At 37.0% G+C, this 26,346-nt stretch overlaps 1 long non-coding RNA gene across 2 annotated transcripts in view; it reads right to left on the bottom strand.

Annotated features, from left to right (window-relative positions):
• LOC103889354 (uncharacterized) overlaps positions 1-26,346 on the bottom strand; it is a 72,564-nt gene that overhangs the window by 10,820 nt on the left and 35,398 nt on the right. For both annotated transcript variants that reach the window (XR_008527197.1, XR_008527198.1), the window contains 4 exons: positions 22,789-22,867; positions 19,529-19,653; positions 16,381-16,467; positions 2,108-2,185 (listed from right to left, as the gene is read on the bottom strand). This is a non-coding gene — a long non-coding RNA (uncharacterized LOC103889354). The remainder of the gene's footprint in view (positions 1-2,107; positions 2,186-16,380; positions 16,468-19,528; positions 19,654-22,788; positions 22,868-26,346) is intronic.

Raw genomic sequence — 26,346 nt, 5'->3', positions numbered from 1 at the left:
AATACAAATGAAAAATAATGAACCTTATTTCTTCCATAGATCTCAGTGTCTTTGGAAAAAATGGACAATCAATAACTGCTGTCATATAACAGCACGATTCTATTATTTTCAGAGCTCTGTAGTGAGATTAATAGTACTATTTTTAAAAATCAGAATGTGACTTTATTAAATCCCAGAAGAATGTACATTTAAGAAAAAGGGATAGAAAAATCACCAAATATCTTCCCTGTATTGAATATAGCAGTCTGAATGTCACAGTCTTTAAACCTTTTTCTTCTTCCCTGAATTGCTATATCTTGGTAATTTTGAAATATGAGTTAGAAACAATCAAGCTCATACCTAACGGATATCATTATTCCAGTTAATGTTTGTCCCAATGTTTTTCTCAAAGACTTAAGAAAAATGAAAATTCTATTTGACTTATGCTTATAGCAGAGATGGCTAACAACATAAAATTACTGCTATGTCTTTCTTAGTAGCTTTGTCTTGTGGCCGCCCAGCCAAAACCAACTTTTCTATACTTGCTAGCAGTTAGGAGAGGCCATGTGACTAGTTTCCACTAATAGAGTGTGAGAGGTAGTGGCATCTGTTACTTCTGGACCCAGGTAATTAAACAGCTGGTGTGGTTTTTGTATCCTTTCTCTTGCCTCTTCCGTCAGTTGGATGTTGATGTCCATGGCAACCTCTAAAGCCATGTTTTGGAGAACACATCACAGCTATCAACTTGGGTCTCTATATGACTGCATGAGACAGATGCATCCTGGCCCCAGCAGCAGACCATGAGCACCTGTGCTGGACTGTTGCATGAGCAAGAAATAAAATTCAATTGTATTAAGCCATTGGAATGTTGGGATTTATTTGTTAAAGTGCTAATGTTACTCTATTGTGCTATCCATTTTTTGTGCTATCCGTTTTTCTTATGCTTGTATAAAAAATTTATTAAGAGAAATCTTGTTAATCTCAACATTACCTGTTCATTGCAGAAAATGTTGACTATGTCTTATACTTACATAACAGCACAATTCTATTATTTTCTTATGAAGGTTTGAAATAATGAAATTATTATTTCAATAATAGAGGTTTGAAAATAAAATTAAATCAAAATGACATTAACTGCCAAAGTTTTATGACATTTATTTTTAAGCACTGAAAAAATGTCAAGTTGTCAAGTTTCTGTGTTTTATTCTTGTAATTCTAGTTAGAATATAGTTTTATCTTTGTCACGCATGAGCATGACATTCTCTTATCTTCTGTTAAGCTAATGAGTGTGTATTAACTAGCATATGTCACCATTCCCCAAAATCTTTTAGGATTACATTGTTCACATCTGACTCAGGAGAATAAACACATGAAATCACATTGAAGTCTTGTTGAAGTAGTCTACATGTTTGTTGATAAACAGAATTCCATGAAACATATCCTTTTAAAAGAGCTAGGCCCTTTAAAAAATAGAATTTTCATTTTTCTTAAGTCTTTGAGAAATACATTGGGACAAACATTAACTGGAATAATGATATCAGTTAGGTATGAGCTTGATTGTTTCTAACTCATATTTCAAAATTACCAAGACATAGCAATTCAGGGAAGAAGAATTCAAGGAAGCTAGGCCCAGACAAGCTTCTGCTGTCTTCAGATCTATCTCAAACAATTTAATTAGTATCGCTAAAAATATGGCCAATATTCTAGGCAATGCAGTTTACTTGTCAGTTTAACAACAGAGATTCCAAGTGATTAATAGTCAATAATATAGACCTTTTCATTCATTTCTTAATATCTAAGAGGGTTAGTGAAATATATTATTATTAATATTTTCTTCCTTTAGTATTTTTCTCAGCAATATATACTAATCAGATGATGCAGGAACCTCCCCTTGGGCAAAATTTTGAGCTATACAGAGCATGAACTTTCACAGTGATATCCATGTGTCTTTCACCTAGAAAGAGCTGGTTATAAGAAAGTACAAAGGATCTGAGACTTTACCCTGCTTGCTAATTAACTTAATAGCCTACCACAGTTCCACAGAGGCTGGCAAGAAGACATGAGGCTCCTGATTGGGAGACAAGGGACGTTATCACGACACAATAAGCAGCATGAACTTCATGTTTACCTTGATTCTCACTTGCCTGGGTTCCCACAGGGTTGACATGGAAGAGACCCAGAGGGATGCCGCACATGTAGTGGTGTTCTAACACAAAGAAAAGGTAAATGCTGGAGGTGAGGAATACCCCAATTACCCTGATTTAATCATTACACGTTGTATGCTGGTATCAGCATGTCACATGCATCCCCAAAATATGAACAACTATTATATATCCATAGTACTTAAAAATTAAAAATTAAAAAACAGAATATACTAGACAATGAGCTTTACAAGTGTTTTGATACTTCCCTCAGGTTTTTCTTCTCTTTGAGCATATGGCTTGAGATAGTTGAGAACATGAGACATACTAGCACCCATATTTCTTTTGTTCTGTTTTTAAACATGAACTCTAGACCCATTTCATTTTCCTCTACTTATATATCAGAATAAGTTACAGACAAAATAAGATCTGAGAGCAGATGGGGAAGACAAAATTTAGGGTGCAGGGACAGAAGTGGGAACCTTGGAAAGAGGAAAGGACCCAACTACATCTGTAATCTCTTTTTTGATACTGGCTTTTTAATATCTGCCTGTAAGCCACACACACAAATGTGCACATGCACACACACACCATCTTGTCTATTATCTTACTTAGTAGACTCAATTATGTTTATATCAAGAATTAAGTGTATTCTGGCCGAGCACGGTGGCTCATGCCTGTAATCCCAGCACTTTGGGAGGCCAAGGCGAGTGGATCACCTGAGGACAGGAGTTTGAGACCAGCCTGGCCAACATGATGAAACACCATCTCTACCAAAAATACAAAAATTGACTGGGCGTGGTGGTGGGTGCCTGTAATCCCAACTGCTCAGGAGACTGAGGCAGAAGAATCGCTTAAACTCGGGAGATGGAGGTTGCAGTGAGCTGAGATTGCGCCACTGTACTCCAGCCTGGGTGACAAGAGTAAAACTCTGTCTCAAAAAAAAAAAAAAAAAAAAATTAAGTGTATTTGTTACAGTCTGTATGTGCAACATATTTTATAATTTCCTTTATTTTATTTAGCAGACAATTTCAATTCCAGGTGAAGGCAGAGTAAACAACTTTTCCAAGTTAAGATAGTCTCTTGTGAGTAAATAACTTTCAGCAATTTAGAGCCCTATTTTGGATGTGCCTCCTGCTACCATAGGCTGGTCCCTCCCTGATCCTTCTTTCCAATGTGTAGGAGGAGGTTGCATCCATCCTCATGTGGCAGGAGTTGAGGGCACTTTCCACATTCTTGATGTTCTTTGCTTCGGAGGGGTTGGTTTGGTCCTCAAAGGCCCTATACTGGTGTCCTCTGAGATATGGCTTGTTATACCTAACCTTGTTGAATATTTCACTGGCATTAACTTCTAATGTATCACTTCTTGCCAGTTGCCTCAAGGAGTAAAGTCCCTACGCTGTGTAGCTTCCTTTTCCCAATCAGAGTCCCCTCTAGGTTTTTGTGGCCTCTCCACATTTCCCCACTGAGCCACACAGACATTTCTGGGTCTCTGGTATGCCTTGCATAGTCTATGGGAGGGCTGGGGCACCCTCTTTGGTACATCATCAAATGCTTCCTTTGTAATCCCTACTGTACAGCTCTTTGGCCTGTTGACAGAGAAACAGAGCATCAACCTCTCATTTAATCCATTTTAGCTTTCTATGGGCATTTTTAATTATTTGTTCTGTCTCTTTGGCCACGGCGCAGGGATGGCAGTGTGGCTGCTCTAGATCAGCGAAGGGAACCAGGCATCTCATCAGTTTAACTGCTTCCTCTCTGAGACCTGTGCCTCCCTTCCATGACAGAATAATTTCTTCTTCCTTCTTATTATTGAGCATATCCCTTCTGTCAAATCGTTTGTTGTCTCTACGCAGTATTTTCTAGTAAAACTCTAGGACAAAAGCCCATCAGGCCTAGATCTGTATATAAAAATTGGAGTTTAAGGGATTCAGAAAAAACTTACCTCTTTAAGCAAAGCCTCATTTTTGAGAATCTTACTGGAGATTAAAACAAGTCTAATTTTGGAAATCAAAAGCTGAACATGGACATCTTTTTATCTTATATTAGCTGTTTTAATGCTTAGCCTCCTTACAATAATGGCCAAGCCTCCACTAGCTGAAGTAAGAGGGCATTATATACAAGGAAAGGTGAGAAAGAAAAGTGCACATCAGTATATTTAAAAATATATTTAAAATAAAAATATATTTAAAACACAGAAATGGACTCCAGCTAACTTAATCATATGTGACATATTAGAAGGCTATTCGTGTTGGAAAATCAATGGAAGGCTGAGGGATAAGTGTGGGATGCACAGGAGCCTAGGGTGATCCCAAGTATACAGATGTGGAAAGTGCAGCAGTGTGGATAGGATAGCATGCTGCTATTTATGACTCAAAGGCCAGTCAGAGAGCATCAGTGGCTGAGCTTAGGTGTGGACCTATCCTCTGCCTTCAGCAGGGATGAGGAGTCATGGTCTCTGTTAGCTTCAGCTTCCACATGGGCTGGAGGCATCTGGATTCCCCCATCACCAACACAAAAAATGGTGGTGGGTTTTGGAGGTTGATTAACCTCCAAAAAAGAAATTGGAGTGCTATTAGAAAGTCATTCTAGGAAAGTCCTAAATGACGAATATATGCAACATCTAAATGAAAACAAAAAAATGTGGGAAGGAAGGGCTCAGAAATAAAAGGTGGGATGTCCAAAAATGAGCCCCTTCTTTGCACTTCTGTCAAAGATAGGCACAACCCTGTGGTTTGGGGCATGACCTTGGCCTTAGCACCCATACCATAATGCCTCTTTTCCCTAATTTTCTGGCTCCTTTGCTTTATTTTTCCCTAGAGGCTGTTTTCTCCCCTTCTCTGTGTAAATGGCCACTACAGCACCTGAGTTCACTGCTCTGCCATTCGATTAAAGTACTGAATTAACCAGAGCCTCTTTATTCCAGTTCTAAACTTCCAAGGGAGCATATCTGATTAGGCCGGTTTAGTATATCCACACCTAATGAGCTATGAACACAGGGGAACGGATAGGTGCAAAGGGTTATATGGTATCAACACTATTTGGGAGATGCGAAGCTGGCAATGGTTCTCAGAAAGGAGAGAATGAGGCGTAGAGTGGGTAAACAGGCTAAAAGTCATGATGGCAGGCTATGATTATACCATAACATGTTTTACAAATCCCCTAATATTGAATATTCTTTCATCCTAACTTTTTCCTATTATAAGAAAATTGCGATTTTAAAAATCCTTTGAAGCTATATCACATTTTTCCCTTTAGGATTAATTCCTGGAAGTGGAATTGCTGGTGCAAAGAATCATTACATTTTAGAACTTTTGATATATACTGGTTGTCTTCCAGAAGCCAACGTATGCCATCTCCAGTACTTAAAAGTACTCATTTTCCTCCTTTCATCTGGGTATATTAATTTGCTTATTAGACATATTAAAAATAGTTCATTGCTTTAATTTACTTGTATTTAATTCCAAATAAGATCAAGCCTTCCTCATAAACATATTAGCCACTGCGTTTCTTCATGTCTTTCATGTATTCTACTTTCATTGTGTTAATCTTACTGATTTTAAAAGTTCTCTAGTTATAAAAGATAATCTTTTGTTGTATAGTATGTCTCAAATATCTCCCCAAGCTATAGTTTGCCTTTTGAGAGTTTATATCTAGATTTTAAAACATAGCTATGAAGTAGCTTTTTAAAAAACCTATGATTATATAATGTAACTAAGTCAAAATTTGGTTAGAGGGATATTCTTCCTTACAGAGTTATTGGATTTATTTGTTCTATGTGGAATATGGTGATCTTTTGTTCAATCTTCTGCCTTTAGAAAATGGAGTGGCTGTTGACTAAAACCACCAGAAGTGAAATACAGAGTAAGGCTCTCTTTATGCATAATGATGTTATTGATTTGTTGATAGACTTGGTCAGATAAATCCAAGATACATTTGATCTAGGCCTTTTATTTTGCCAGTTAGGGATAAGATAAGAAGAAAACAAACCTAGTAATGCAGCACCAGTTGTTAGAATATTGTCTGTAGGGCTCTGCTTTTACATCTCTTTTCAGTTTTTCAAATAGATATTCATAGGTCAAGACTTTCTTGAGAGCTGACTAGAATTAACTTCTGTGTATTAGATTGAAATTGGCTCAGAAGTTAATGTGTAGCAGGAGGTATTATTTCTTCTTCCAAGAGATATTTGGCTGAGAGGCTGCCAATTTCTGTGCTATGAAGTTTTTTGGAGAAGAAAATTAAATTATTTTATCTTTGGCTTTAAGGAATAAATATCCATCTCCAAACTTTCTAGCCCTATCTAAGAGATGCTGTTGTACATATCTTTCTAAGCTTTATTTTTATCACCACCTGACAAATATTATTTCATTTTTGTTTTCATATATAAGGTTTACTTCTCTTTATTTTATAAACGTAATCAGCACAAACTGGATAAAGAAATATTATAAGGAAATAGCAATTTAATTGCTATCAAAAGTTCACAAAGGAAAAAAAATTCTAGATGTACATTGTCCAGTTTATAACCGCGGATGATTTGTTCACCAAAGGCTCTTCTAACACCTCAAACACAACACATCCAAACTTAGAGCAGACATACACTAAGGTGACCCCCAATGCATTCTCATTCTTGTTTAATTTTCTCTTCTTGAATGTAGGCAGAGACCATGACTTGCTTCTGACCAATACAATATGCAAAGGCAGGATTTCACTCTTTTGATGAGTTTATATTGTATGCCAAAGATGGTGGAATGTCACTGCCTTAAGTATACAAGACTCTCTTAGCACACTGCAACTAGAGATTCTCCCATTGGCCTTAAAAAAGCAAATGGCCATGTTATGAACTGCCTATAGGGAGGCCCAGGCAGCAAGGACCTCCCTTTAGGGCTTGAAGTTTGCCTTAGCCACAACCAGTAAAAGGCTAAGACCCTCAGTCATACAACCACAAATACACAAATTCTCAAAAAACCCGAAAAACTTGGAAAAGTTGGAAAAGTGGATCTTCTCCAGTCAAGTCTCCATATGAGAATGCAGCTTCCAGATGAGAATGTAGAATGCAACCTTGATTACAGCTTGTGAGCTTCTGAGCAGAGAGCTTAGCTAAGCCATACCCAAACTGCTGACTCACAGAAACTGTGAGAGAGTAAAGGCATATTGTTTTATATTGCTAGGTTTGTGGTAATTTGCTATAGAGCACATAAAACAAATATGCAAACCTAAACTCGATTGTGTTTCCCAAGCTTCTTGTATTTTCTTTGTATCAGCACAACTATCTTTCTAGTGAAATTCATCTTTGATTCCCAAAGTCAAGCAGCTACCAAATCCTGCTGATTTTATATCTAAACCATCTTTTGTGTGATTCCACTTATCATCAGTTCTTACTGAGGCAGCTGCAAATCTTTTCCTTCCTTGGGCCCTCATGGTGCCTTTATTCTGTGCAATGGTTGGCAAATTACTCTCTCCAAAGCTGTGCTTCCCAAAACACCTTCTGTAGATACCAGTCCCATGAAATATTCACTATACTGTAAGCTCCATACGGGGAAGAAAGGCAGCTGTTTTGTCCACCATTGTATGCCTGATGTGAAGTAAATATGTACTGTAGAAAATAATGAGTACACAGATCAGAATGTTTCTGGAAGAAAATTGTGAGTATTATAAAAATAGAAGCCTGCTAATTTTTGCTCCAGGTTTTAAGAGGGAGTTTAATAAATTTTTTTCTATCACAAGAATTTTCAGAGCTAATCAGAGTCTCAGAACAGATGTGAACTATTAGTAGGATGACCATACATCTCACTTCTGTCTCCCCTTTCACTCAAAATCATGCAGGTTGAGAAGATAAATTTAAGGTGCTGGGTGGTGGATGAGGTGCTGATGCAGAACACTAGATCAGATAACCAGGCAGTTTTCCAAACTCTAGCCTCTAGCATATGCTTCCCTTTTAAATATAAATGAATTGGGAGGAAATGTAGAGACTTGTGAGGCTGAAAATTCTTGATTTTTTTTGTTGTTAAACCATTACAGTTTGCCAAGTCCTTTCACCCTGATTGTAAATCTCAAAGGGAATCCAATCCCATGTGTTTCTGATTAGTTTACACTTGAATTATCCAAAAGTTTTGTAAGACCCATTTGAATTCCAAAAACCTTTGTGAAGCTTTTTTTTTTTTTTTTTTTTTTTTTTTGGTGGTGGTGGTGGTGGTTTGTTGGGAAGAGATTGTTGGAAGGATAGGTAAAGAGTGAAAACAGGTTATTTTGAGTTAGAATTAGGATCACAAGGAAACCTCTCTAAAATGGTAAAATACACAACATAATCAAAGTGAGTCTTAAACATGAAATGTATGTGGTTCAAATCAATCTATAATGCGGTACAGTGTAATTGCCTCATTTTTGAAACTGATCTCTGCCTATAGTACCCACATAGCTCATAAATATAGCATTTATATAATGCTAGATAGAAAATACTTTCTATTTCCAGATTAGCATAGAAATTATTTTCATTGCTTGTTCATGTATCATTGAATATTAATGGAATCTATTCTCCATTTAACGAGTCACAGAGAATTTCCAAAAGGAGGGAGAGCAAAGAAACATTAAGCAATATGGAGATTATCAATGTTATCACTCTCTGTCAAAAGGACTGAAAGGTTATATATACCAAATCCTAATATGTACAGTCATATCATCTGCTGAATATATTTGAAAGTTAATGACTGTATGTAAAAATAAAACTTTGTGGCATCATTACATTTTAAGAAGCATTGTAAACGTATTGCTTCATATAGAAATGCACACAGACTAATATTAAGTCATGCTCCATGCTTCTTGTCCTATTTCTTGCTAAGTTTGAGTGTCTGGAGTCCTTAGCTGAGTGCCAGTGTGTCTGGAACTCAGACAGAGGCTGCCCAACCTCACTGGCTCTGCCTATTACGGCTGTATTTGGTCCTGATTTACTCTACTGGATTTGGTATCTGAGTATAATGACGGATTTCATGTAGAATGAATATAGTAACTTAAAATTATGAGATGAAATTGCCTTACAAAACATTATTTCTTAACTTTCTGAAATTTGATGCCAGGACACATCCAGGATTTGAGCATACAACTGTCAGTTCTCAGCTCCCTCCCCTTAGTTCCAACCATCACCAACTGCACTCAACACTTCTTAGTTTGGAACAAAGAATCTCACTACCATCACGGTAGAATTAACTTATAATGAAATTCATGCTTACCACATCCTATGAACAGGCCAGGATTTTATAGAACATACTTGATTCCTTTGGAAAACATGTTTATTTTTGAGTTTCTAGGCAGATGCATTTCTGCATTTGAATAGCAGCTTGCCAAGAAGTTCTGAAATCTAGCCATCTTAATAAGAAAAACCAAAATAGTGGTACAAATTCTTGACCATCTGTTACTGCTCTTACAGAGAAGATTACTGCATTGGGTGGGAGGGAAGAGTACAACGAATCGTTAGGTACCAACCAGTTCTAACACTCTATTATTCAAGCACCTCAGATTCATTGATTATTTCATGCAATTTATTGTGCTTTACTTTGGGACTAGCTATGCATAGCTATGCACAGATTTGTGTTATCTGAGATGCATAACTAAGCTTCTCAAGGCTATTCTTCTATCTTCACTAATATCTTTTCTACTTAATCCCTGATATTCAAAATATATTTAAAGGAGGTGGGAGAGGAAATGCTTCCCATGTCACATTATAAACAGGGCCTAAAATAAAATTCCTTTAGGGAGAGAATACACAGCAGTTTTAACTTTCACTAAGGTAGAAATGACTGATATCAGAGCCTATTCAATTAGCAAATTGTGATAGCAGACACTAGACATTCCTATAGGTATAAGAAGGACACTCCAGAGGGAAGGACAGCCAGAGAAAACAGAAAGTGGAGAATGTTACCCTTTGCTTTAGAGTCGGCCTGTCTAGCTTTATAGCTGGTTTATACACCCCACAACTTTAGACTTAATAGTTAAGTACCCAGAGTATAGGAGAGCCTCAGAAATGGTTTGAATGAGGCTAGGTGTGGTGGCTTATGCCTGTAATCCCAGCACTTTGGGAGGCCGAGGCGGGCGGATCACCTAAGTTCAGGAGTTCGAGACCAGCCTGGCCAACATGGTGAAACCCCGTCTCTACTAAAAACACAAAAATTAGCCAGGTGTGATGGTGTGCTCCTGAAGTCCCAGCTACTTAGGAGGCTGAGGCAGGAGAATCGCTTGAACCTGGGTGGCAGTGGTTGCAGTGAGCCAAGGTTGCACCACTACACTCCAGCCTGGGCGACAGAGTGAGACTCCGTTTCAAAAACAAAACAAACAAAATAACAGAAGTGGTTTGAATGGTTTCTTATTTCGCTCTACAAACCTTGGAATTATTTTCATTAGGTGAAAAAGGGCAACAAATATGTAAGTTTATCTGTTAATTACATGCTGCAGAAAATGTAAAGAAGTACTTATGGTAACAGCCAGTTTTCAATACAGGTAACACAAAAGGAAAGGGAAAGCTAATCTTAAAATGAAATCGACATCCTAATGAATTACCAAAAAGTGTGAAAAGTACTTTTACATCAAATGAAAAAATGTAATCTTTATCAAATTTATTTTTTATAACATTTATATTTATTGATCTGAGGTAGGCTATTGTTAGAACAAAATTAATAGTAAATACTGAACAATATGTCAGGCATGGGGCAAATTGGTTTCTCTTCTTTACAGCAGGCCACTGTGACCCTATTAGGAAATGTTTTAAAGGCGTTTCTTGGCATTTTCAACAAAATATTTGTACTCCCTGCTGAAAATAGCTTAATATGAAGTCCCAAAGGAATTCTGTCTGCCTCATAAAATTGCTTTGAGTTTTCAGTTTCTGGCCGCCGCCTTCCAAATGCACAGTGAATACATGGTGGAGTTTTGTCTAGTGCTTTCAGTAGAGGAATTTTGCTACATTAAAATAATTTGTTAATTCATCATTTTCATGGTAAAATAGAAATTACTCACCCTGATTCCTAATACGATCAACATAACTTTGCTTTTCATACATAAAGACATTGGTATGAAAAGGAAGCATTCTCTTTCTTCCATCCGTTTGCTAGCCTGCTTGAGCGGTCGTGTACTATGACTATGGAAAGCATGACCTCAAATTCCAGCCACACCACTTCCCAGCTGTGTACCATTCAGCAAGTCACTTGCCCTCTGTAATGACTCAACTTCCCGGTCCGTAAAATAGAATCATAGTGGCCACCACCAGAGAGAATTGCTGAGGGGAGTAAATGAGAGCATGAACGTAGATTGCAGCACAGCACCCATCATGCGGGATGCTTTCAATAACTGTGAATTATTTTTTTCTCTATTATTAATTAATGCTTTTCTTGGATTTTGTTAACTACATCATATATTTCTAAAACCAATACTCTCTGTTTTTACTTATAAAACATAAATCTTCCGTAAGTAATTATAGACTGAATGTTAATTCGTGACCAAGTGCAGGATATACTGAGGCCATTATCTGGTGAATGCAGGGTTTATAGATAGCCTATCTCAATTATTTAGAACCTAAAGTGAACAATAAGATAAATTTTAAACATTTCAAAAATAGAACTGGTTGTCACACAGTTTAATAAGCAAATTTGACCCCTAAAGTCTTTGAATAAATGCACAGATATGGCTCATTGTACATTTAAGCTTTCGTTTCTACATGTTAACAATTTACTGAGATAAGCAAATATAAACAAAATGAACACTGGGAAAGTGTGTTTGATATTTTAAAACTCTTGTCAAACTAATTAATTCAAATGTGTCATTCAGGCCATTATTAAAAAGTCAAAAAATAACAGATGCTGGCGAGGCTGCGGAGGAAAGGGACGCTTATATACTGCTGGTTGGAATATAAGTTAGTTCAGCCATAGTTCAGACTGGAAAGCAGTCTGGAGATTTCTTAAAGAACTCAAAGAAGAATTACCACTTGACCCAGCAGTTTCATTACTGGGTATACACCCAAAGGCATATAAATCATCCTACCATAAAGTGACATGCGCACGTATGTTCGTTGCAGCACTATTCACAACAGCAAAGACATGAAATCAACCTAAATGCCCATCAACAGTAGACTGGATAAAGAAAATGTGGTACATATACACCATGAAATACTATGCAGTTATAAAAAAATAATGAGAACATGTCCTTTGCAGCAACATGGATGGAGCTAGAGGCCATTATCATAAATGAATTAACGCAGAAACAGAAAACCAAACACTGCATGTTCTTACTTATAGTTGGGAGCTAAAGATTGAGTACACATGGATACAAAGAAGAGAACAATAGACACTGGGGCCTGCTTTGAGGGTGGAGGGTGGGTGAAGGGTGAAGATTGAAAAACTACATATCGGGTACTATGCTTTTACCTGGGCGACAAAATAATATGTACACCAAACCCCCGCAACATGCAATTTATCTATAGAACCAACCTGCACATCTATCCCTGAAACTAAAATAAAAGTTAAAAAAAGTCATTCCTTAGGTATTAAATTCTGAAAGACCAAACCAAACAAGATGGAAAAAATAGGAACCATCAATGTTTCTGTCTCTACTGGACCATTTCCATCATCATACAACATAGGACAATTATCTCCTGTCTTAAAAATGAATAAATGAACCTTCTTTGTCTCTATGGTCTCCTCCAACAACCACATCATTTCTCTGTTCCCTTTTAAGACTAAACTCTAGGCCTGTCTTGTCTTAACAACTGTACTAAAAGCTCTCTTATCAAGGTCCCTTAAATCCCCCACATTGCAAAATCCACTGGCATTCTTCATTCTTCATCTTTGACCCAGTTTATTACTTGGCCACTAGTCCACTACTCTATCTTATTTCTTGACCTCTAAACACTGGAATGCTGCAGGTCAGGATTTATGTGCTCTCTCTACCTGTGTTCCCTAGGTATCTTTATTCAGGCCTCAGCTTTTTAAATATATCTATAGATGGATGAACCCAAATTAAATCTCCAACACTGAGCAGCCCCATGAATTACAGATTTGTATATTCAACTGCTGCTTTCGTATCTTCACCTAAATGAAATACAGGCATACCTTGGAGATGTTGCGAGTTCTGTTCCAGACTACCACAATAAAGTGAGCCACACACATGTTTTTGATTTCCCAGTGCATATAAAAGTTATATGTTTACACTATACTGTAGTCTGTTCAGTGTAAAATAGCATTATGTCTTAAAAAACATGGACATATCTTAGTGTAAAAATTGTTTATTACTGAAAAATGCTAATGATCATCTGAATCTTCAGTGAGTCATATTCTTTTTGCTGGTAGAGGGACTTGCCTCAGTGTTGATGGCAGCTAACCAGGGTGGGGGCTGCTGAAGATTGGGTGGCTGTGACAATTACTTAAAATAAGACAACACTGAAGTTTACTGTATCAATTGACTCTTCCTTTCACAAATAATTTCTCTGTAGCACGTGATGCTGTTTGATGGCATTATACTCACAGTAGAACTTCTTTTAAAATTGGAGGAAATTGTCTGAAATCCTGCTGCTACTTTAACAACTAAGTTTATGCAATATTCTGAATCTTTTGTTGTCATTTCAACACTGTTCATAGCATCTTCACCAGGAATAGATTTGATCTCAAGAAAACACTTGCTTTGCTCGTCCATAAGAAGAAATTCCCAATCTATTCAAGTTTTATCATGAGATTGCAGCAATTCAATCACATGTTCAGGCTTCACTTTTAATTGTAGTTTCTTGCTGTTTCCACCACAGCTGCAGTTACTCCCTCCACTGAAGTCTTGAACCCTTCTAAGTTAATTTTCCATGGGGATTCGAATCAACTTATTCTAAACTCTCATTCATGTTAATATTTTTACCTCTTCCCATGAATCACAAATGTTCCTAGTGGCATCTAGAATGATCAATCCTTTCCAGAAGATTTTCTGTCTTCTTTATCCGGATCTATCAGAGGAATCACTATATATAACAACTATAGCCTTACAAAATGCATTTGTTGAATTAGACAACTTAAAAATAGAAATTACTCCTTGATTTTTGGGCTGCAGAATGGATATTGTGTTAGCAGGCATGAAAACAACATTCATCTCCTTGTACATCTCTATCAGAGCCCTTGGGTGGCCAGGTGCATTGTCAATGAGCATGACATGGTTTGGCTCTGTGTCCCCACCCAAATCTCATCTCTAATTGTAATCTGCATGTCTCTGGGGAATGGCCTGGTGGGAAGTGATTGAATCATGGGGGCCAATTTCCCCCTTGCTGTTCTTGTAATAGTGAGTGTGTTCTCAAAAGATCTGGTTGTTTAAAAGTGTGTGGCACTTCCCTTTTAGTGCTCTCTGTCTCTCTCTCTCCTGCTCTGCCATGGTAAGACGTGTTTGCTTCCCTTTCACCTTCTGCCATGATTGTAAGTTTCCTGAAGCCTCTGAGCCATGCTTCCTGTTAATCCCGAAGAACTATGAGTCAATTAAACCCCTTTTCTTCATAAATTACCCAGGGTCAGGTAGTTCCTTATAGCAGTGTGAAAAAGGACTAATACAGAGCAGTTATCTCTGAAAGGATTCTTTTTTTCTGAGCAGTAAGTCTTAACAGTGAACTTAAAATATTCAGTAAACAGTTGTGCTGTTATTCAAGCATTTTTCCATTTATAGAGCATAGGCAGCATAGATTTAGCATAGTTATTAAGGGCCCCAGGATTTTGGAATAGGCTGTAGTATTGGTTTCAACTTAAAGTCACCGGCTGTGTTAGTCCCTAACAAGAGAATCAGTCTGTCTTTTGAAGCTTACAGGCATTGGCTTCTCCTCTGTAGCTACAATAGTCCTATATAACATCTTCTTCCAATAGAAGGCTGTTTTGTCTACATTCAAAATCTGGGTGGGTGTAGTTTTCTATATATGTCCACTTATTCATTTAGTTAATCATGTTTTTAAAATCATCAATATCATGTTAATTTTATTTTATCAGCAGTTTCTTTAGCTGTGAAGGGAATATACTAAAGGTGTAGGCACCTTCATCAATGACCTTAGCTAGATCTTCTGGATAACTTGCTGCAGCCTTCTACATCAGCACTTGCTGCTTCACCTTTCACTTCTGTATTGTGGTGATGGCTTCTTTCCTTAAACCTCATGAATCAACCTCTGCTAGCTTCCAACATTTCTTCTGCAGCTTCCTCACCTCTCTCAGCATTCATAGAATTGAAGAGTCAGGGTCTTCCTCTGGATTAGGATTTGGCTTAAGGATATGTTGTGGCTAATTTGATTTTCTATCCAAATCACAAAAACTTTCTCCATATCAGCAGTAGGCTGTTTCACTTTCTTATCATTTGTGTGTTCACTGGAGTAGCACTTTTAATTTCCTTCAAGAACTTTTCCTTTGCATTCAAAACTTGGCTGTTTGGCATAAGAGGATTTCCTATTGTGGCTTTCAACATGCCTTCTTCACTAAGCTTCATCATTTCTATCTTCTGATTTAAAGTGAGAGATATGTGACTCTTCCTATCACTTAAATACTTAGAGGCCATCGTAGGGTTATTAATTGGCCTAATTTCAATAGTGTTGTGTCTCAGGGAATAGAGAGGCCCCAGGGGAGGGAAAAAGACAAGGGAACAGCTTTCCAGTGGAGCTGCCAGAACACACTTAACATTTATCATTTAAGTTTGTCATCTTATATGGGCATGATTAGTGGGGCTGCCAAACATTTACAATTACAAAAATCAAAGATCACTGATCACAGATCTCCATAACAGATATCATAATAATGAAAAAGTTCGAAATATTGCCAGAATTACCAAAACATGACACAGAGACACGAAGCAAGCACACGCTATTAGAAAAATGGCACCGATAGACTTGCTGAATGCAGGGTTGCCACAGACCTTCAATTTGTAAAAATTTCAATATCTGTGAAGCACAGTAAAGCAAAGTGCACTATAAAGAAGTCCACCTGTATAGGAACTTCAAATCTACTTTGTCCATAACGGAACTCTTGGTTTCCTTAAAACTTTCTCTTCCTAAGGAATTTTTCATCTCAGGAAATGGAATATGTTCTTCTGATCACTTTGACAAAGAAACAAACAAAACAACTTTGGAGAAATCACTTTTTTGAACTCATTGTATTTACTTTCTCTCATGTTCCACGTTCAATTCACCAGTAAATCCTCTGGCTCTACCTTCTAAAATATCTAGAACTAATTACTTCTCTCTACCTTCACCCCTACCACTTGAGTCCATGCCACCATCTCTTACCTGATTTATGGAAATAGCCTTCTATTTGTCCTTCCTGAGTCTGCCTTGCCCTTCCCTGGTTTATGTTTAGACAGTTGCCAGAAAGACCTATACAAAATGAAAGTGAGATTATGTTACCCCTCTACAAAAACTTCCCAAAGCGTCTTATCTCACCCTGAAAAGCCACATTGCTTATGATGTTGTTGGTCATGTCTGACAGCATCACCAAATGTTAGGAATCCTACAGAGAACAGGATAGATACATTTTCCAGGTTGAGTTAATAGAAACATAATATGTTAATCTGTAGTGATTTTACAGGAATAAAGTTGTTTATTGTATTTTCTTAAAGTCTTTCAACTGTCTACATCAACTGTAGCTATGCCTCCATTTTCATTCCTAATTTTGACTGCTTCTACCTTTTCTCTTCTTTATTAATCTCATCACAATTTAATCAATTTTATTTATCTTCACAAAGAACCATCATTTGGTTCTTTTGATTCTATTATATATATATTTTTCTATTAAAAAAATTTACCCTGTTTTTCTGGTTTATTTCTTACTTTTTAGATGGTTGCTTAGCTTGAATTCTGAGCTTTTGTTTTTTTCTAATATCACTGAAATGGAGACATATGCTATTTTAACCACGTCCTGTGAGTTTTTATGTATAATATATTCATTATTATTCAGCTTTGAATATTTTGTAATATTATGATTTTATCTTTGGCTCATGGGTTATTTAGTTGTGGTTTTCTTCCAAACGTACTGTGTTTTTTCTAGTTATCTTTTTGTTTTGATTTTTAACTAAATTTCGTCATAGAGAATGTGACATGCATGGCTTAGTTCTTTAAACTTTGTTGAGAGCTGCTTTTGGATCAGAATGTGGCCAATTTTATAATATGTTTTCTGTATGTTTCAAAAGTTTTTGTCATTTACATGGGTGGATATAGTGTTCTATATATGTCTGCTTATTCACTGAATCATGTTTTAAAAATCACCAATTTCATGTTAATTTTATTTTGTCAGCTGTTTCTTTAGCTATGAGAGGAATATACTAACATCCCTCACTATTATTTGCATTTATTTTTTCCTGTCTTTCTCTCAATTTTTGGTTTACATATTTTAAGGCTGTGTTGATAGATACATACAGGTTTAGAACTGTTATATCTTCTTGAGTTATTAAATGTTTTAGCATTGTGTAGTGATCATTTTAATCTCCTAATGCTTTAGTTAGTAAATCTATTTAGAGTGATGCTAATAGTTTACTACCTGCCAATTACTTAGATTTTGATTCATGTATATGATTTATTGAATCATTTTACTTCCAAATGTTCTGAATATTTAGATTTCAAACTTGTCTCTTATAAACTGCTTTGGACTTTTTGTCTTTTGTTCTTTGTACCACATGAAGCTAAAACATTGTGGATCAAATTCATCCTAATTAGCAAATGCCATAAAAATGAAAGTTGGCTGCAGAATTCCACTTACCTTTTGGATTTCTGCTAAAAATGCTTTATGACCCTGTCAGTTCAATAATTATTTTTAAGAATATATATTTACTCAGGATTATTAGCTGGTTTCAGCAAGAGGGTTGATCTAGATAACTTTCCATATTACAACAAATTAAAATGCAAAAATACTAAAATTTTAATACATTAAATTTTATGATTTAGTTTTAAGATGTGGTAATTCATGTATGTTAAATAATTTTCTTATTATGGATGACATTTTAATTTTTCTTCATGCTTTATTAAGATACACTTTACATAAATAAATTTACCTGTTCTAATGTATAGTTCTGTTTTGTGTCCCTATAGTTTTACTTTTTTTCAGAATGTCATACAACTGGAATCAAGTGAAAGTATGCAATCTTTTATTTTATTTTATTTATTTTTGAGGCGGAGTCTTACTCTGTCACCCAGGCTGGAGTGCAGTGGCACGATCTCGGCTCACAGTACCCTCTACCTCCCAGGTTTAAGCGATTCTCCTGCCTCAGTCTCCCGAGTAACTGGGATTACTGGTGCCCGCCAGCAGGCCCAGCTAAGTTTCTATTTTTAGTAGAGATGGGGTTTCATCATGTTGGCCAGGCCAATCTTGAACTCTTGACCTCAAGTGATCCACCTGCCTCGGCCTCCCAAAGTGCTAGGATTACAGGCTTGAGCCACCATGCCCAGCCAGTATGTAGTCTTTTAAATCTGGCTTTTTTTTGCTTGGCATAATGCACTTAGCCATGTTGTATGTATCAGTAGTTCATTCCTTTTTAATCCTGAATAGTATTCCATTGTATGGATGTACCGTAATTTGGTTATCCATTCACCTGTTGAAGAACATTTGTGTTGTCCCAGTTTTGGAAGATATATAGAAAAGCTGTATAAACTTTTCTATATCTACTTTTATGTAAACAAAACTTTCATCTTTGAAGTGACAATGCTAGATTGTATTGTAAGTAAACACTTAACTTTTTAAGAAGCTGCTAAACTGTTTTTCTAAAGTGACAATACTATTTTGCATTTCCATTAGGAATGTATGAAAGTTTCGCTTTTTCTATATGATCACCAATATTTTCAGTTCTTTTGATTTTAGTAATTGTAATAGGTATGTAGTAGTATATCATTAGGGTTTTTCATTTGCTTCATAACTAATGAACTCAAGGGTCTTTTCATGTAATTATTTGTTATATGAGTATCTTCTTTGGTGAAGTGTAAACTCATGTATACCTATGCAACAAACCTGCACATTCTGCAACTATATCCCAGAACTTAAAGTAAAATTTTTAAAAAGTGACCAAACAAAAATAAATTTTGTCCTTTTTGTATTACGTTGTTGTTTTCTTAGTATTGAGTTTTGAGACATCCTTATATGTCTTTGTTATAAGTTTTTTATCAGATAAATGATTTGCAAGTATTTTCTCCCATTCTGTGGCTTATTTTTTCAAAAGGTACAATAATTTAATTTAGATTTCATTTTTAGGTATTGATCCCTTTTGAGTAAATATTTGTATGTAAGGTATGCCTTAAAGATCTCTCTTTCTTTTGTTCCTCCTTCCTCCCCTCCCTCCTTCCTTCCTGTCTCTCTTTTTCCCTCTCTGCAGGTTGTCTTAGTTTACTAGTGTTGCTATGATAGAACACCCAAGACTGGATAATGTGTAAAGAACAGAAATCTATTTCTTACAGTTCTGGAGGCTGGGAAGTCCAAGATCAAGGTGTCTGCAGATTTAGTTGTCTGGTGAGGGCTGCCCTCTGATTCCAAGATTGTGCCTTGTTGCTGCTTACTCAGGAGAGGCAGAACACTGTGTCCTTATATGGTGGAAGGCAGAGGGCAAGAGGGTCAAATGCTGAGTGAAGCTCCTTTTATGAGGGCCTTAATCCCACTCATAAGGGGAGGAGCCCTCATTACCTAATAACCTCTGAGAAGACCCACCTTTTAATGTCACTACATTGGCCATTAAGTTTTAACACCTGAATTTTGAAGGGGACATATTCATACTATAGCACATGTGGATATCAAATTGTTTGAACACCAATTGTTTCTGCAATGAATTGCCATTTCCCATTCAGTTTGATGCTAGCTATAGTATTTTGGTTATTTGTTTTTTAAATGGATGCCTTTATCAGGTTAAGGGAATTCCCATCTATTCCTAGATTACTGAGTGCTGTTCATTCTATTTCATTCTATCATGAATCTATATAGAATTTTGTCAATTATATTTTCTGCACCTATTGAGATGTTCATCTGTTTTTTATATGGAGAATTACATCAATTTATTTCCAAATGTTTGCCCTGCACTCTCATAATAAACCTCATTTATTCATGATGTATTATTCTTTCTATATATTGTTAAATTTCATTTGCTAGAATTTTCTCAAGGTTTTTTGTACCTATGTTTATGTGGGATATTTAATGTTGTGTAGTTATCTTTTCTTGTAACATCTAGATTTTGGGTTAAGGTAAGGCAGGCCTCCTAGATAAAGTGGGAAGTATTTCCTTGTCTTAAATTTTCTGGAAGAGTTTGTGTATAATTGGTTTTATTTATTTATTAAAGGTTTGGTACAATTTAACCATGAAAACTTTGGTGCCTGGAGTTTTATGTGTGAAGGTTTTTAACTATAATTTCAATTTCTTAAATAAATGTGGGGCTGTTCTGGTACTCTCTTTTTCCTCTACCTGGGATTTCCCCCATTCATTGCCTACCCCTCCCTCCCCCTCAACAAGAGTCACTACCACAAGTCCTTTCAGATCAGCTCATCTCTCACTTTCCCAAAGCTTTCCCTAACATGTACCCCTTTTTCAAGGTTTCCTCCCTTATGCCCACAATACCCTGTGCATGACTACTATTGATTTTATAGCAGCATATAGAGGATATTAAAAATTCTCTATATGAAAATTTTTTCTGTTTATGTGTTTTCTTTCCCAACAGACTATACAATTGAGGACAAGAACTATGTCATTTTTATTATCATGTCCTTGGTATCTATACAAATAAAACATGGATTTACACATATTACACATTGCATCTATTACATAAACATGCAATGAAGATATAGGTTCATATGTGCATATATATAAGTCTATTTACATTAGATATGTATACACATACTTTAACATATATGTAACTATGTACTTTATGTACATATATGTATATAAGTAATTCACCTATATACGTATACGTAAAAGTCATATATGATAGTCATATATATGTAAAAGTCTGTTTTTGCCAGTTCTTTAAAACAAAAATCATCAGCATCATAATTTATTGAAGTCGACTGCCCTTTCTTAACCTTATGAGATTTAAAAAATGTTTGGAATATTTTTTTAAGCCCATGAAGTTTACTCTTGTGAGGAAAGCCAGGTTGAGGGCAATGGCATTTCCACATTTTCTGGGGCTTAATTGAAAGAACATAGAGAGAGGGCCTGGGTGCAGTGGCTTATACCTCTAATCCCAGCACCTTGGGAGGCCGAGGCCGGCGGATCACCTGAGGTCGGGAGTTCAAGACCAGCCTGACCAACATGAAGAAACCCCATCTCTACTAAAAATACAAAATTAGTCAGGCATGGTGGCGCATGCCTGTAATCTCAGCTACTCAGGAGGCTGAGGCAGGAGAATCGCTTGAACCCAGGAGGCGCGGAGGTTTTGGTGAGCTGAGATTGCACCATTGCACTCTAGCCTGGGCAATAAGAGTGAAACTCTGTCAAAAAAAAAAAAAGAGAAAGAATATATAGAGAGGTATGTATCAAGCCTGTTACGACCACAGGCCATCTGTGTAGTCACACAAAAGTGTCTAGTTTTCTTCCACATTTCTATGTGTCTTCTTTAGCATTTTCCTTTCTAAAAAAACAGGCTCTATAACTGAGCACACTTCAACCCCACAATTAGTCATGGATGTGGTGATTCATCAGGCTGGCTTCTAAGTGCAAGCAGCCCTGGCCTTTCTAAGCCTTGACTGTTGGCAACTCTTTTTTCCCCGCTCTGAATCAGACATGTATTTGTTTGAGTAATCAAGAAAGAACTGTCTGTCTTGTGACCTTAGAGGCTGGTGAAAGGGAGCAACTGAGTGTTTTTGGCACAGGAAGGTTAGTGAACAATGCAAATCTGTAGATCAGAGAGCATGCTGCTTGGCTGCTGACTCTGGGCAGACTTGAATGTCACAGAATGCTCTGATTGCCGGCAGGGTTTTTCACCCTCTGCCGAAAGCCATTTTAATATAAGCAGAATAGATTTCAGGTTTTCCAGAAACCATTCTTAAACTCTCACTGTGTTCATGTTGTTAAATTCTATACCTTCTATTAAGACTTGCAGTCTTTCTGAAATGAGCATTTTGAATCTGACTGTGATAAGAGCCAGTGAGAGACAGCTTTACTCATGGATGCCACTGGGAAGAAAGCATACCAAGTAACCCTGCTGAGGAATGAATGAATCAGCCTAATGCAAATTAGGTGAGGAAACTGGACTGCACAGAGGGGATGTTGAAACCATTTCAAAGATGAATGAGAGGGATGATAGCCAGTGAGTGAGCCCAAGAACTTTGATGACAATGAAGGCAGAAGAATCTGGTGGAAGCAAAGGATTCACTTCTTATAATGAATTCACTCATCCCATTTGCCTGTTAATCAATGGGTGTTTTAAAGATGCCAGTTGGAGGAAGTCCAAGTGTTCAATTTTAAAAATGCCTATTAGATTAATTACAAGAAGGTCTCTCTCTCTTCCATCACTTATTTTTTCTCTTGTTAGGGGTATGCAGGAGGTCTTCTAATAGACCAGAGAGAGATACAAGCCACAATTTGGGAAAACATTCCAGCAGACTCCTCTCTGCCTTATGTTTGACATTCTTGAAATCTATGCTCTCTGTCTTGAAATCTTTGAACAATGTACAATAATCTTATGCTTGCCCAGGGAACCCTGTTCCATTAGATGAGGTGAGCTGGTTACATACCTTCTTTGACATGTGTTCCCAAGTGATCTTATTCCAAATATGACTTGGGGACACCGGTATGTGCCATTCTGATATTGTCCTAAAAGGAAATTATTTTGGAAGTAAAGTCACTGATAAAATCAACTCAGGAAAATGCACTTTGCAAATATGAGAATATAGGCATTATTAAAAGCCATGCTGTAAAAATACCAATGGTTATTTTTACTGAGAGTAGTGTTAAACAAAATTTATGGGAGGCTATTGTTTTGGACTAAGCTCTTGCACTAGGCCCAACAGAACAGACCAAACCAGAATGGAATCACTAGTGCTAGGTCCCCAAACTGAACTTTAAAATCAGCCAGCTAGAAAACAAACAAACAAAAAAAAAACCCAAAAAACAAAACAACAACAAAAAACAGATTCACAGCGATCAATTAAAAGGGGCCCAGTCAACCTGAGCCGACATAATAAGAAAGTCCCCTGGCTCTGCTTTATCCCTTTAAAGAAAGTAACTCTGAAACAACCAATCGGCTTTCTGTTCCTGTTTCTGCTTTTTTCAGGCTTTTCTGCCTATAAAGCCCACTGCCTCTGCTCAGCTTACTAGCATGCTTTTCTGTTTCATAGATGGGATACTGTCTGACTAATGAATCACTAATAGTTTAGATCATTAAACTAAATTTGTTGAAATTTTTATTTTTTGACAGTAGTTACACAAGAACAATAAAATATCCATAAGAGGAAAGTGAGAATATCTCATCCAAGAAATGTGAGACAGACAGAAAAAGTTTAAATAATTGTATTCGAAAGCATTATGTAAACGACAAATAACACATGAAAGTCTAATCTGAAAGGAACGGGAATTAATGTTATAAAGAGAGACAAACAAAAATCAGGTTTCTTTCCACATCTCAACATGGAGGATTTTCCCTTACCCTGGCCTCCTATTTCTGTGTGCAGGAACTTGCTTCAACCTGTGGGTCCCAGCTCTAGCTATCCTGATTCACTCCTCCCTAGAGGGAATGAGCTCACCGGGCAGACTCTGCCCCGGTGGGGACTGTCTGGGGAAGGCCTGTCATTCCCTGGGTCTGCCTTGGCGTCACTGCTCTGACAGTCTCTTTCAGAAGTTACGTGTTGGAGGCCAGTGATGACCGCAGATCTAAAGCCACATTTTAAAATCCACTCTCTCTGAGGCAGTGGTCTGACTCCTTTTCTCTTTTTCAATTGGTTCTGAATTTAGTTAGGAAATGGTCGTTTGTAGACCCTGCTAAAGTTCCAATAGCTGATTATAAAACAAGATTCTATGACATGCAAGAGTATATCGGAGTCAGAAAAATTAAATAGAATTTATTTTCCTGAGAAGAAACAAACTGAAAAAAGAAAAACCAAACCTCTTTATGTTTATTTGTTTGTACCAATGTATGACATCAGAAAGGCAGCTGTATAAAAGAGAATCAGACTGGAGGGAGCTTAAGGCTCCACTGAATGGGGATTAATTGACCAGAGAAGAACTGGTCAATTCTATTAAAAACTATTAAAAAGCCTGAAAGAAGAAAAGAATTATGAATTTTGCTCCTCTCTCCTTCCGCAAAAAAGTAAATGCACATGTTTGAGAGGGAAGCATGGCCATAGATATTGTGATGCCATGGGGAAATTGATTTCAGGCTTTAAATAAGGATCCATCACTATGAGAGGCCATGAAGCTGTGCCCAAAAAAACTTCCTAGTGAACCAGAGGAGGGAGTGTTCTCTATGGGTAGGAGAGAGCTTCACTTCAGAGAAAAGAAGGAAGGACTAAGAGAGTTAGAGGCCGGAGGGAAAGAAGGGACAAGTAAACAGAGTAGAAAATGGGTTGACCAAAGACAGGCAGAGCCATTCATATGCAGATCTCAGATGAAGTACGATTTTCATTTGGACTAAGAAAAAAAAAAAAGATGACTTCTTAACTCTTTTTTTTTTTTATCCCTTTTTTTCTTTTATTATTATTATTATTATTATTATTATTATACTTTAGGTTTTATGGTACATGTGCGCAATGTGCAGGTAAGTTACATATGTATACATGTGCCATGCTGGTGCGCTGCACCCACCAACTCGTCATCTAGCATTAGGTATATTTCCCAATGCTATCCCTCCCCCCTCCCCCCACCCCACAACAGTCCTCGAAGTGTGATGTTCCCCTTCCTGTGTCCATATGTTCTCATTGTTCAATTCCCACCTATGAGTGAGAATATGCGGTGTTTGGTTTTTTGTTCTTGTGATAGTTTACTGAGAATGATGATTTCCAATTTCATCCATGTCCCTACAAAGGACATGAACTCATCATTTTTTATGGCTGCATAGTATTCCATGGTGTATATGTGCCACATTTTCTTAATCCTGTCTATCATAGTTGGACATTTGGGTTGGTTCCAAGTCTTTGCTATTGTGAATAATGCGGCAATAAACATACGTGTGCATGTGTCTTTATAGCAGCATGATTTATAGTCCTTTGGGTATATACCCAGTAATGGGATGGCTGGGTCGAATGGAATTTCTAGTTCTAGATCCCTGAGGAATCGCCACACTGACTTCCACAAGGGTTGAACTAGTTTACAGTCCCACCAACAGTGTAAAAGTGTTCCTATTTCTCCACATCCTCTCCAGCACCTGTTGTTTCCTGACTTTTTAATGATTGCCATTCTAACTGGTGTGAGATGGTATCTCATTGTGGTTTTGATTTGCATTTCTCTGATGGCCAGTGATGGTGAGCATTTTTTCATGTGTTTGTTGGCTGCATAAATGTCTTCTTTTGAGAAGTGTCTGTTCATGTCCTTCACCCACTTTTTGATGGGGTTGTTTGTTTTTTTCTTGTAAATTTGTTGGAGTTCATTGTAGATTCTGGATATTAGCCCTTTGTCAGATGAGTAGGTTGCAAAAATTTTCTCCCATTTTGTAGGTTGCCTGTTCACTCTGATGGTAGTTTCCTTTGCTGTGCAGAAGCTCTTTAGTTTAATTAGATCCCATTTGTCAGTTTTGGCTTTTGTTGCCATTGCTTTTGGTGTTTTAGACATGAAGTCCTTGCCCATGCCTATGTCCTGAATGGTAATGCCTAGATTTTCTTCTAGGGTTTTTATGGTTTTAGGTCTAACATTTAAGTCTTTAATCCATCTTGAATTGATTTTTGTATAAGGTGTGAGGAAGGGATCCAGTTTCAGCTTTCTCCATATGGCTAGCCAGTTTTCCCAGCACCATTTATTAAATAGGGAATCCTTTCCCCATTTCTTGTTTTTGTCAGGTTTGTCAAAGATCAGATACTTGTAGATATGTGGCATTATTTCTGATGGCTCTGTTCTGTTCCATTGATCTATATCTCTGTTTTGGTACCAGTACCATGCTGTTTTGGTTACTGTAGCCTTGTAGTATAGTTTGAAGTCAGGTAGTGTGATGCCTCCAGCTTTGTTCTTTTGGCTTAGGATTGACTTGGTGATGCGGGCTCTTTTTTGGTTCCATATGAACTTTAAAGTAGTTTTTTCCAATTCTGTGAAGAAAGTCATTGGTAGCTTGATGGGGATGGCATTGAATCTGTAAATTACCTTGGGAA

This window comes from Pongo abelii, chromosome 6 (genome assembly GCF_028885655.2).
Source record: "Pongo abelii isolate AG06213 chromosome 6, NHGRI_mPonAbe1-v2.0_pri, whole genome shotgun sequence".
Lineage (NCBI taxonomy): Eukaryota > Metazoa > Chordata > Mammalia > Primates > Hominidae > Pongo > Pongo abelii.
Note: the sequence above shows the minus strand (reverse complement) of the source record. Positions and strands in the feature narration are given on the sequence as shown.